The sequence below is a fragment of the Miniopterus schreibersii genome (genome assembly GCF_964146895.1).
Source record: "Miniopterus schreibersii genome assembly, chromosome: 19".
Classification (NCBI taxonomy): Eukaryota; Metazoa; Chordata; class Mammalia; order Chiroptera; family Miniopteridae; genus Miniopterus; species Miniopterus schreibersii.
In genome coordinates, this window is record NC_138119.1 from 27,865,413 (window position 1) to 27,877,730 (window position 12,318).

General features: G+C 44.6%; 1 pseudogene across 1 annotated transcript; it reads right to left on the bottom strand.

Annotated features, from left to right (window-relative positions):
- Positions 1-1,280: 1,280 nt before the first annotated feature.
- Positions 1,281-1,805, bottom strand: LOC308548756 (transmembrane protein 17 pseudogene; annotated as a pseudogene). The gene has a single exon. The product of its transcript is annotated as a transmembrane protein 17 pseudogene (transcript).
- Between the last annotated feature and the right edge of the window lie 10,513 nt (positions 1,806-12,318).

Here is a 12,318-nt window from a genome sequence, read left to right on the forward strand (position 1 = left end):
ACCTGTTATACATCCTTAAACAACATAGTTTGGTTTTGCCTGCTTTGAATGGTATGTATATAATAAGATGTTTTCATTTGGTACTCGCTTCTTTAGTTCACTATGCTTATAAGATTCATTAATACAGGCATACAGGTGGAATGAATTTATTTTCAATAGCTCAGTGTTCCCTTGTGTGTATATGCCACAATTTATTTATCATTTCTACTGTTGATTGGCATTTGGGCTGTTTCCAGCTAAAGATTTTATGGACAGTGCTGCTAAGAACATTCATGTGCATGACTCCTGGTACCCATGCACAAGAATTCTCTGGGAAAAGTACCTGGGAGTGGAAATTGTGGGTTGCAAGTGCACACACCTCCAAATGTTAAGATAATGCCAAACTGTTTTCCTAATTATTATATTGATTTACTTTGCCACCAGCAGTGTACAAGAGTTCTCATTGCTTGGCATACTCATCAGGTTCAGGCTACACTCTTTACCTAAGAATTAGGGAAGGTGATAAGAGGGGCAGCCTGACTCTAATATCTGGTCATAAAGTGGGAAAATGTACTTGAATTGCACTAAGAAAAAGTTAGGTTCTGAATCAATGTAAGTTCTTCCTCTTCTTTTTTTATTTATTTAACACAAATATTTTCTAATTTATTGTAAAGACATTTTGCACACCACCACCATAAATACTGAACATGGTTTTATGAAACTTACAATTTTATTATAAAAGTATTTCCTAAATATCATGATAACCCACTTGTTATCGTCTTAACCTCAGATCACAGCTGAGACTAAAATTTTAATTTAACCCCAACAGACATGAAAATTTGGTGTCTCTATTTACAAATATAGTCTAACACATCAGAATATAGACAAGCATTTCCACGTGTTCCAGATGTACTGCCAAGGTATGGATAGCTAACAAATTTAAAAGAAATATACACATTTCTAACTGGAAACATTACAGGTACTAACTAGAAATATTACAGTAAAGCTGGGAAACTGTGACCACCAGCACAGAATTCTACACACCTGAGAAAGTCAACAACCGCCAAAAAATTAAGACGTTTGGCATCAGGAGGACAGCGTCTAGCCTTTAGGGCTGACTTACTGCTTTCAAGCGCTATATAGTCTATCTTGTCCTCAACCCTTGGAATTTCAGAGCTCGAGAGTAGTAGACAGTCCCAAACACCTGCTTTGCCCTTTTTCTCATGCTAGACCTCGGATGTTTTCCTTACTCTTGCAGTCTTCTGGAATGACTTTTCAGATTTTCACTAAATAGCACCGGGTCAAATCTCTTCTACGCAGGATCTCACTGTCCTCAGGGCTCTTCTGTTCCCAGAGAGCAGGTCAACGTCTTGGAGGTGGAAACGAGTTGCCAACTAATTTAGCATTATTTCTCAAGATGGGAAATGCTGAAACAACTTGGAAGGTAAGGAACATAGTGATGATGGTACGTATCGCTTTTTCCAAGGGCAGATTCGTTAGGCCTTCATTAAAGAGCAAGGAGAGAATTAAAGGCAGCTGCAATAGAAGGCTCCAAAGTCAAAGGCAGCCAACTCAGGAACCTTTCACTGTAGGGTCACCCGTGTAGCCCCGATACAACCTGATAGCTTCAATTAAGGTTATGAGGATGTTGAAGTGACAACAATGGATTGCAGCAATCAGGCAAAAAAGTGATATCAGCAATGACGAACTGGAAACCATTTCATTATCTGGTCCTTTGCTGTACTTGGGCCGGTCAGGTTTGAGTCACTGAACACAGTCCAGCAGAAGTTTCCCAGCTGCAAGTGGACAGGATCCAACAGCTCCATGCCCAGGCTTCTGAGAGCTGGGTCTGTGGTTCCCAGCGCAACTTCTAAGCATGCAAAGGGCAGGAAGCATCGTGTGTCCTTTGGTTAGCTGGCCATCCCCACTTTGCCCCTCAGTCCTAGGTGTATAGTGCCTGCTCATCAAATACTGAGGAACTTGCATTAGAAATGCAGTCTTTAAAGAAAGAAATTTCAAAGCAACACATACTGGATTATATCAGTGTCACAGTTTGGTGAAGCTTATTGGATTGAGCTGAAATGAAGTGGCCTCAGGAAGATGCTGTGGGCCACACAACACTGTGTAGCTTTGGGCTCTGGAGCTGGCAGCCTGAATTTGAACTGTAGCCCAGCCACTTTCCAGCTATGCAACCTTGAGCAAGTTAGTTGATCTCCTTGACCTTAGTTTCCTCACCTGTAAAGTGGGTGAAGTAATAGGACCTACTATGTGTGTTTGGCTGGGGAGAGGGGGTTGTGAAGATGAGAGAATTCACGGAAAGTGCTAAGCTCAGTCCCTGGCCTTTAGTGCTCAGTAAACGTCACACATATTATTAGAGTCCATCCCTGAAGAAACACTTTGCAATGGCTTCCTGGGTAACACGGCATGAATTTGCCTGGAGAGATGGGGCAGGACTTGATCTCTGAGGATTTTTCCCCCAGCCCCCACACTGGTAATTTTCAGCAACGAACATTCAGAATAAGCTTCTGTTTTAGTCTCCATCAAACCAGAAGTGACAGCAAAAAGAGACATTTTTTCAGAAAGGAAATTAATCTCCTAAACAGGGTGATTTTACCCTTTCCTTTAAATACTTCTAAAGTCACGCAGGAGGAGCACAGCGCGCATTAACCGTCAGAATGAAGCATCGCCCCGCGCCTCAGAGTTGCGTTGGCTTTAAGATTGCCCTCTGAGCTATAGGCGCTCTTTTCTTTCCCGCAGCACAGTTAGCAGGAATATTTTTCTTTAAATGGCCCCATTTCATTTGCATTTTTGAGCTTTCACTGCGGAGAGTAGAAACAGTTGTAAATGGCTCCAAGAAGGTGGCTGTGATTTCTTCAGACTCAGCGCTGCCTGCCTGGAGCTCCTGCAACTGGGCGTCAGCGTCCCTGAGAGTAGAAAGATATTGCTTCGCATTTGTGCGCGCAGCTCGCTGCTCCGTGCCTGGTTTGATGGTCTCGCTTAGCCACGGGCACCCTCCAGCAGCCATTCCTTCTCCCCAATAAAATAAAATGAAATACCACCTTCCTCCTTCCTCCGCAGCCCACCTCGCCCTTTTTTAATAAGACATTTTCTTGTTTAGACCGAAGGTGAGAAACTGTGAGTTCTTGTCTGATTCCTTTTATTGCTCTTTCTTTTTGACAAGGAGAGGACATCAAAAAGGTAAAAAAAGAAGGGAAATCTACGATCAGAAATCTGAATGGAAAGCCACACCAAGGCCTCAGGTCAACTTGAGTTTGTTTGAGATTCAACAGCAAGGTATTGAGAGAGGAGGGCCATAGAGAGAGTACAGGGCGCTTTACAACGGTGTAGAATGAGGGCCCAACTGACCAGCATTAGCTTCATGCCGATTCTCGAGTTCACACCATTTACCCCAATCATGCTGCAGTTAGGGGCCAGTCTGCAGTGAAGCCCAACAGGGCCAGGCACCAACAGGGCCCGGCACCTCCCAAGTCACTTCAGGAGGAGGCTGGGCTGAGTCCATAAAGGGGTGAGCGAGCAGGTCTTTGTGAGCTTAAAAAGAGAAGAGGGGTCTTTGCTTTGATGAATTCCTCATTGTGAGAGGTGCAAGCCACAGTGCCTCGGCTGATAGGATCCGTGAACAAAACAACTGGAAACTTAACTCATTTTCTCAAACCTGGTTTAATATCTAGACGTTCTTTACCTTACCGATGAGCTGTGTGTCTGAAGTTTACAACTTGGGTGTTTAGAACTTAAAACACAATTTATTGGATAGTGGTCCTTTAATGGGATTGTCAGGTTTCTTGGCCTGCTCACAAAAGTCCATTTAAGACATATAATCTTGGCCGAAATGTATTGCTAAGAGTTTTATTGGGATGGGAACAGAAATTCGTGCAGTGAGGGAAGAGGGGGTAGAAGAAAAGTATCTTCTTGAATGAAGCTCTGGTGAAATTTTGAAGTAGATAGACCTGGCAAGTTTTTGGCATATGCCCTTCTCTTTCTCTGCCGGTTGCCAGAATCCTCTATTGACCCCAAAGTGACAAATGCAGCCATCAGGGATGCTAGGTGAGCCAGCTGAGGCTCAGATTCTGTGGTCCATGGACAGAGTAGAGGAAAAGGAGGGTTAGAAATTCAGTCTGATTCAGGGTTATTCTTAGGTGTTCCTATTCCATCCTCGGGATCTTTGCTGAAGTGACCTGAGTGCCCAAGGTCCAGGTCAGTGACTCCACCCAACCACCAAGCTGCTCCCAGGAAATATTAGACATTTTTGAGGTTTCATGTTAGGTGCTTCACAACTCAAATTTCTATTTTCCCAGGGGACTTCCTGTCACCTGCTTTTTCCTGCCCTTTGCTCTTTCTCTGTGCTTCCTCTCCCCTGGCCCCGCTCCTACCAAAACTTTTATGTCTGCCCTCTGGAATTTCCACACTCAATGCATCCATTCATAACCTCAGACTTCTCACTGACTATTCCCTTCACTTTTTTATCTGAACCTGCCTCTCCCTTCTCAAGGGGAGCTGCTCATTCTTTCATACCACGGGGTCAGCAGGTGGCATTGGCACCGTCTCTGCTCTCCACTCAACTCCCCAAAATGACTCATGTAAAAATGCCTGCCCCTTTAAGGCCCTCTCTTGGAGTCACAAAGAAATGCCCACAGGGTGCAGGCCAGTATCTTAAATGAGTGATGCAAACCTGTGGGGACTATGGTGAATTGGAAACTGCAAGATATTCTAAAGAAGCACAATCGTGACTCAGCTCTAGAGGGCACAAGGGAGTGAGAAGTCCCATGTTGCCACATCTTCTAGTTTTTAAGAGCCATCTTCCAAAGAATCCAGATTTTTATAGGAATTCTCCTAATTTTTAAATGATGGGAAATAATATATCATAAAACAAATAAAGAACAATCCTTAAGCAAGCCAAATAAAATCTGGCCATTGGCCTGACTTGGCCCATAAGCTTCTGATTTGTGATTTCCACTCTGTATTTCTTGGACATCATGTAACAATTTCTTAGTCACCCTCTGCTTTTCACTAAGACATCAGCATGTGGCACGGTCTTTCTCTGTCTCTGAACCCCTAGTCTCATCCTGGATTAGCTCAGTGTTCATGGTGTGCCCAACAACACTCTAACTCCCTCAGTCCCAGATCTTTTCATGTACAGTGACCTCCACTCTCACTTTTCTTGAGCCACGCACATGCATGGCCCCACCCTGGACCTTGTCATCTCCTAGGTCACATTCTAATTTCTGACCATAACTTCTATCTTTCTACTTTTTTTACTCAATAATTTACACTATTTCTATCTTTTAAATTCAAGACTCTCAGACCATTGATCTCTCTATGTGTTCTTCATGTCTAGAAGCCCCTTCCTCATTCCCTCTATAGCTTCATGTTACCTCAACCTCTGTCTAGCCAATATCATTGCTCCACTGACTTTCTTTCATACTTGGCTGGCCAAAGCTCAACCCTGGATCTAATTGTCTATTATCTTTCTCTGCCAGTGTTGCTAAGGGTTGTGAAGAGACCCACACAGATGCAGATTAATTTCATGGCAGCCTCATGGTTCTCAGACTCTACTGGCTCCTCGTTGCTACCCTGTAATTGTTCTGTGGTTCCTTAGCCAGTTCTCTCTCTTGTTCTCTAGATTAGCTCTTTCATGCCTTCTTCACTCCCTTTCTCTCCCCAAATGTTTGACTTTCACAAGTTAAACACGTGGCATTGTTTCTTGTTTCACAGAGAAAACACAAGCCAAAGATGGGAGCACTCCCCTGACTCTCCCTTAACTTACTGCCACTGAACCTAAAAATTAGCTACAACTACCTCCGTGCCCCCCTCCTTCACTTCTGTTATAATGGAAGAGTGGCATCTCTACCTGGGCTGATCCCTCCACTTGTCCTCTGGAGCTCTTCTCTCCTAGTTCTTAGCAGCCTGGCTTGATCAATGCTCCCTTTCCCTTCCCCAACAATCACCTTGTTCCTTTCCCTTTTGGCTTCTTCCTACGGGCACAAGTCTTTCACCCTGAATATCCAATTCCTTTTAGGCCCCATGGCATCTTTCAGCCACTGCTTTCTCTTTAAAGAGACATATATTCTGCTTCTCTGCTTCTCACTTCCACTCTCTATTCTGCCCACTGCAGTCTGGCCTCTGCCCTTCTCACTCTACTGAGACTGCTCCTCGCAAGGTCATTGATGACTATTTTATGGCTAAATCCAATGGAAACTTTTAAGCCATTGCCTTCCTTGACCTCCCTGTAGAAGCTGACAGTGTTGGTCCTTCCTTGCATATTGAAAGCTCATTTCCTGGGCCTCCGTGACCACACCCAGCAGCTGACTTCCCCTACCTCATCAGGCCCCTTACTAGGCTGCTCTTCTGCCTCTTGCTCTTAAATATTACAGTGGGTCTTGTCCAAGGTCCTCTTTTGGTCTTATTCGGATACTCCCAAGATTATTTTAGCATTCCATAACTTATCTGGGGAAACCGGGAAAGAGCAGGAGGAGCAAGGTACAGATTTTGTGATGGGAAATAGTGGAAATGAAGTTGGTCAGGCATGATGATGCCAGAAGATGAAGAATGATATGTCAGAAATGAAGTGTTTGGCTTGCTGAAGTTGGCAATAAATGAACAAATATTGAGTCTAGAGTGTTAATATCAAGTTTTTAGATGTTAGAATCTTTCCTCCTGTTGTATAATACAGTATATGTCTTGACTTTATCCTGGATTCCTGGGATGGAGCTTCTAAACCCTTAACATTTCCAAAATGCCAGGAATGTCCTTGCTATTCATGGTGGGCCCTTAGGACCACACTTGGATTTATGCTAATGAAGTAAATGTAGTGAACCTTTACATAGCTTCAGGATGGGGGATGCCATGCTGGAAAGACCAACGATGTGATTAGAGTATTGGGGCTTTGAGCCACATGACATTGGTCCAACCTTCAGGAGTGGAGGGCAGCTGGAGATTGAGTTTAACTGCATGGCTAATGATTCAATTAATGATGCCTGTGTAATGAAGCCCCAGTGAAAACTCTGGATGCCTAGCTTGGTTTAGCTTCCGGTTTGGTGAACACATCGATGTTCGAGGAGAGTGGTGCATCCTGATTCCATCAGGAAGGACACAAAAGCTTCACATTCAGGACCCTCCCGGGCCTTGCTCATATTCCATTTCGCTGGCTCAGGGATTTGCATCCTTTATGATAAAACTTGAATCATATATACAGCACATTCTTCAATTCTGTCAATAATTCTGAATTATTGAACCTGGGGGAGCTGTGGGAATTCCTGAATGTATAGCCAGTTAGTCAAAAGTGCAAGTAGCCTAGGACCCCTGAACCTGTGGCTGTCTGATGGGAGGATGGTCTTGCTGGAGACTGTGCCCGTAACTCATGAAGTCTGGACTAACTCTGGGTAGTCAGTGTCAGAATTGGACTGCAATACTGTACCTTGCTAGGAGAAAGGGTGTGGGCTCAGCGAGGGAGTGAGTGCTTCATCGCTAGACAAGATCTGGTAGAGAGCAGAGAGGAATATAGGGGACCACATAGTCACAGGAGATAGAAGGCAGGCTGGCTTTATTTAGAAATAGTGTGTCTAGGTTTTCATAAAAGGCAGACAGATTATTCACTTTAAGTCTGGTCTTACTTTCTTTTAACAGCCTTTGTGCTTCTGAGATCTTGGATCTGTCCCTCAAAAATTCTCAAACATTATCTATTTCCAGGTTTAAAAATATGACTTTTTCTTTCATCCCCTAGAAAAGGCAGAGAGCAGCCCTTGGGATAATGACACCATTTATGCTGTGCTCTCTTATAGTCAAAATTGTGTCAGCCGTGTTGACCCCTGATGGGATTTATGGTGGCTTAGATCTCTGCTGGAGAAATGAGTTTCAGGCAGTAGTCAGGAGGAAAACGGACTCAGGCTTGGAGCATATTATTTTAGTGAAATGGGGAGAAAATTCATGTGAGCCTTTTCTCTCTTTTTTTAGCTGTAAAACCTGACCGTCCATATTTTCTACCCCTGTCTACACCCTGATCTCACAGGGCTCTCTGTATCCTCGTGGTTCTAAATTCTTAACAATAAAATGAGCTCCCATCATCTCCTATGATGTCACTAGTCACCAAGCCAACGCCTTGTAGACTAAGTTCCTCTCTCCAAAACTTGCAAATCAGAAATGTCTCCATTTTACAGAAGAGGAAATTGCAGCTTAAATAGGTTGGTCACTTTGTTAATGGCACATGCTTAGAAAGCAACAGCAATTGGCATCCAGGTCTCCCCAACTTTGCCTCTTCAGGGTGAAACAGGCACTGAACCTGGAGCTGATCGATATTCTATTCCTATTCCTCTAAGGAGCCTGAAGTCAAATCAGAGAGACTGACGTTTATCTTCTGGTCAAGGTACTAGTTTGGGATAAGAGCTGGTGGAATAAAGACTTTTGTTAAATACATGGCCCTCTGTTAAGGCTAAAAAGATCACCAAGAAGGGTCTCCAGCAGCGCTTAGTTTGGAAACAGCTTGCCTCTCCTCTTGAGCCTTCTAACGATCATCGCATATATAGCTGATGCTTGAATAACGTGGGTTTGAACTGCGTGGTCCATTTATATGTGGATTTTTTTCAGTAAATACCTGTACTGTTTTCCATCCATCATGGTAGGGACTCTGAAGATGCAGAGAGCTGACTGTATGCATTAATCTACCCTTTCACAGGGCACTTGAACACCCATGGATTTTGGTATCTACAGGGGTCCAGGAACCAATTCCCTATGGATACCAGGGATGCTAAGGAACAACTTAAGTTTTGGGGAACCAAGAGGTATACAGTTGACCTCTGAAAAATGTGGGTTTGAAGTGCATAGGTCCACTTGCTCTCCAGTGTCTTCAATTGACCCTCACAGTTCAAACCTGCACTGTTCAAGGGTCAGATGGTAGTTGAGAATCTACATATGCAAAGGGCCAACTTAAGTTACAAGAGGATTTTCGGTTGGTGGTGTTCAAGGGTCAAATCTTTGAATTTGAACTTTCTTGTCTTTCCTTTGTAACCATGCCAAAGCCCATTCATAACACTCCATGTAGATAGAAGATGATAGTGGTTTTAAAATTTCCAGGTCAGGAGACAGAAAGTAATATTATTGACATTTACTACATTTAGAGAACTTCCTACACTTTAAAAATATTTTTAATCTTTTTAGAGATTAAGATGCAGAAGCTCTGTGTTCAGCCTCCCTAACATTTTACAGCTTTAAGAATGAATCCATGATTCAACCTGACTCTAAGGAAATGCTAGTCACCCTTCCCAAGGTTCTCTTTTATACTGCCTGGATAGTAATCCTATAATGTCAATGGCACTTTTAACTTTCGCAAGCATTTTCTACTGTTCTGTTCTCAGTAAATCTAAAAGCCCGGGCTTTATGAGGCGGCAGGGACCCATGTCTCCACTTGATTGAGGAAACTGAAGTGGACGTGTAGTGTTTAGTGACTTGGGACGAGACCACTAAACTCCTAAGAGGAGAGACAGAAGGACACAAAGATAAAAAAAGAAAGAACCTGAATACCTACAAGAGCCAGTCACAGCATTAGGCATTTTAACTTACTTATTACAACAACCATTCAAGTTGAGGGTGATTGTCCTTGTTTTGCAGATGAGAACTGAGGCTCAGAGAGGTTACAAATGGTCCCCAAGTCGCACAGTAAGTGCAGTTCTTTCCTTCATTCCAGCACCCTCTCTCACATGTCTAACTTTGTCTACAGGATCTTCCAGTTGAACATGTTAAGAAACATATTCAACTCTAACTCATGTAAAACAGAAATCTAACCCTTTGCTAGCCCCCGACTCTCCTCGCACCACCCTCCCCTCTCACCTGCCCTTTTACAGGTGAGCCTCCCGACAGGTGAGTCTAGGGCACCAGCTGCTTTCCCTCCTGAGTTCACTACCTCGGGTGTCTCCTTTCACTCCCACGTAAAATGGATCTTGCTAATTAATGACCACCTCATTGCTGATAGCTGACTTTTTGTTTGTTTCCTTAACTTCTCTGCAGGATTTGACACTGAGTTTCCTTTCTGGAAACTCAGTCCCCCCTTGGCTTTTGGGCCACCAGCCTCCTTGTCTTCCTTCTCTCTCACTGTGGCCTCTCACTCTCTTTGTAGGTGCTCTGATTTAACCTTTAAGCGTCTGTGTCCTTAGTCTTCTGCTTGTGTTGGTTTTATCCAACCGACAGTTATTCCATGTTTATCACGTGTCAGGCCCCGTGCTAGGCGCTGGCGATCAGACACAAGCGAGCAGCGGCCAAGTGGTCCGCGGTGTGAGGAGCCCACTGTGCTCTGGTCCCTCCCTGCTGATGGCCCAGCCCGTTCACTGCCCGCTCCTCTGTCTGCACAACTGCTGCACTTCCCAGAGCCCAACGAGCTTTCTCTTGCTTCTGGGACTTTCAAGAGTAGTCCCCTCACCTAGGAATGTCCCGTGCATCTCTCTGTTTGCTTAGCTCCTTTTCATCTTTCAGGATGTGGCTCATGCATCGTGTCCTCTAAGAAGTCTTCCCTGACTCACCAGGTGGACCAGGGGCCTGCCTCTGTACTCAGATCCACCGCAGAACCTGCATCCACCATAATTGAACCGGCCTCACATTCTGTCCACTCGTGATGGCAAAAGTCAGGTCTTAGGCTCCTTTGTATGCCCAGCACCTGACACAGTCCTTGATATGTAGCTCTTCTCAGAACGAATGGATCGAGCTTGCCACGGATGCTTCCTGCCCCTTTCCAGCCTGGACTCCTGGCCCTCCTCTGCCTGCAGTTTTCATTCTTGTTGTCCACCTTGATTGCAAAAAAAAAAAAAAGAGACAGGCTTGAAACCTATCCCATTTCAATTGAATTAGTGGTGGGACTCAGTTGTCCGCATTATATTAAAACTCCCCAGGTGATTCTGACGAATAGGAAATAATCATGTGTCTTGGTATCTCAGTGCCTAGCACAGTGCTCTGCACACAGTGGGTATGCAATAAAGATTTCTAGAATGACAGAGTGGGTGCCTAACAGCCTAGCTTTCACAATTTTTCAAATTCAAGTCAAGTGTTTCCTGACTCTGAGCACCCACACCCAGAAAGCTCATTCTCTAGGAAATTTTGCTTTGGAAGGACTTGGCTCTCAAAATGCGTTACTTAGCGTTTAGTCCCCATTTTACAAAATAAAGTTTTCAAAGTCCAAGTTGGTTGTTGATTTGTGTAACTAAGTGACACATCATTTTTGTTTTAACCTCCAGAAAAACAGTAGTCAAGGGGGTGGGGTGTGGGTGAGAAAGGAGTGTGTGGTGATGACTGGCTTTCATTATATAAGAATTCATACAATTTGCCATGGTTTCTGGTAAATGCTGGCAGAAGTCTGTTTGGCCCCAGGCTCTGTAAAAGCACTAAGCTGCTTCCTTTCTGATGTTTCTGGCCTTTCTTTGGCAAGGGAGCAAGACATAGCCAAAGGAGTAGGGCAGGAACAGGGTGGCTTCAGGGGATGAGTGACAACACCCAGCTGTCTTCAACTCCTGTCCTCAGGTCACATCTAGACTTATGAAGTCTTTGAAAGTGAAGTCTCTTGATCTCTATTGCACAGTGGCTCAAAACTCTGAGGGCAGACACTTGTACACCTTCCCCCCCATTTCCCATTGCCACCCCTGCCCCCAAATTCATAGGACAGAGCTCAGGTATCAGGGGGTTTATTCATTGCCACCGACTCACTGCAACACCTGTCGCATGTGCCAGGCACTCTGTAGGGAAAGTTCATGACCATAAACTTATTTAACCTTCACAGGAACACTATGAAGAGGTGTTTTACCCCATTTTATAGACAACAAACTGAGTATCGGAGAAATTCAGTGACAGTGGTCAGCTACTAAGTGGCCGGGCTGTGTGATCATCCTGACTTTCCAGCTAGGATCACTGCACAACCATGAAGGTGACCTGCCTGAGCTGGGGCAAGACAAGGGGCACAGGCTTGCAAGAGACAATTCTTGGAGTGGACCGATGAGATATGAGACGAAGCATTGGAGCAGAGGTGCTGAGGGGGCTGAGGTCTCTCGAGGCTGAAGAGGGGGGATTCTGGAGCTGCCTCTATTGGCCAAAGAGGTGAGAGGCAGCCTGCGGGTGCTGCAGCGGCCTCGCTCCCTTCCAGGAGTCCTGGCAGAGAAGTCTTCAGGCTTCTTCCCTCTATTTGGAGTTTGAGGAAAACTCAGTGTGAACAGACACATACAACCTACCTGAACTGGTCATTAAAACCCCATAAAAGGTTAAGAAACAGTTGATGGGTGGGAAGAGAGAAATCGAGCGACCTCTCAGAGTCGTCGGCTTGTTTACCTCTGTCTTTTTATTTATTGGTGCCGA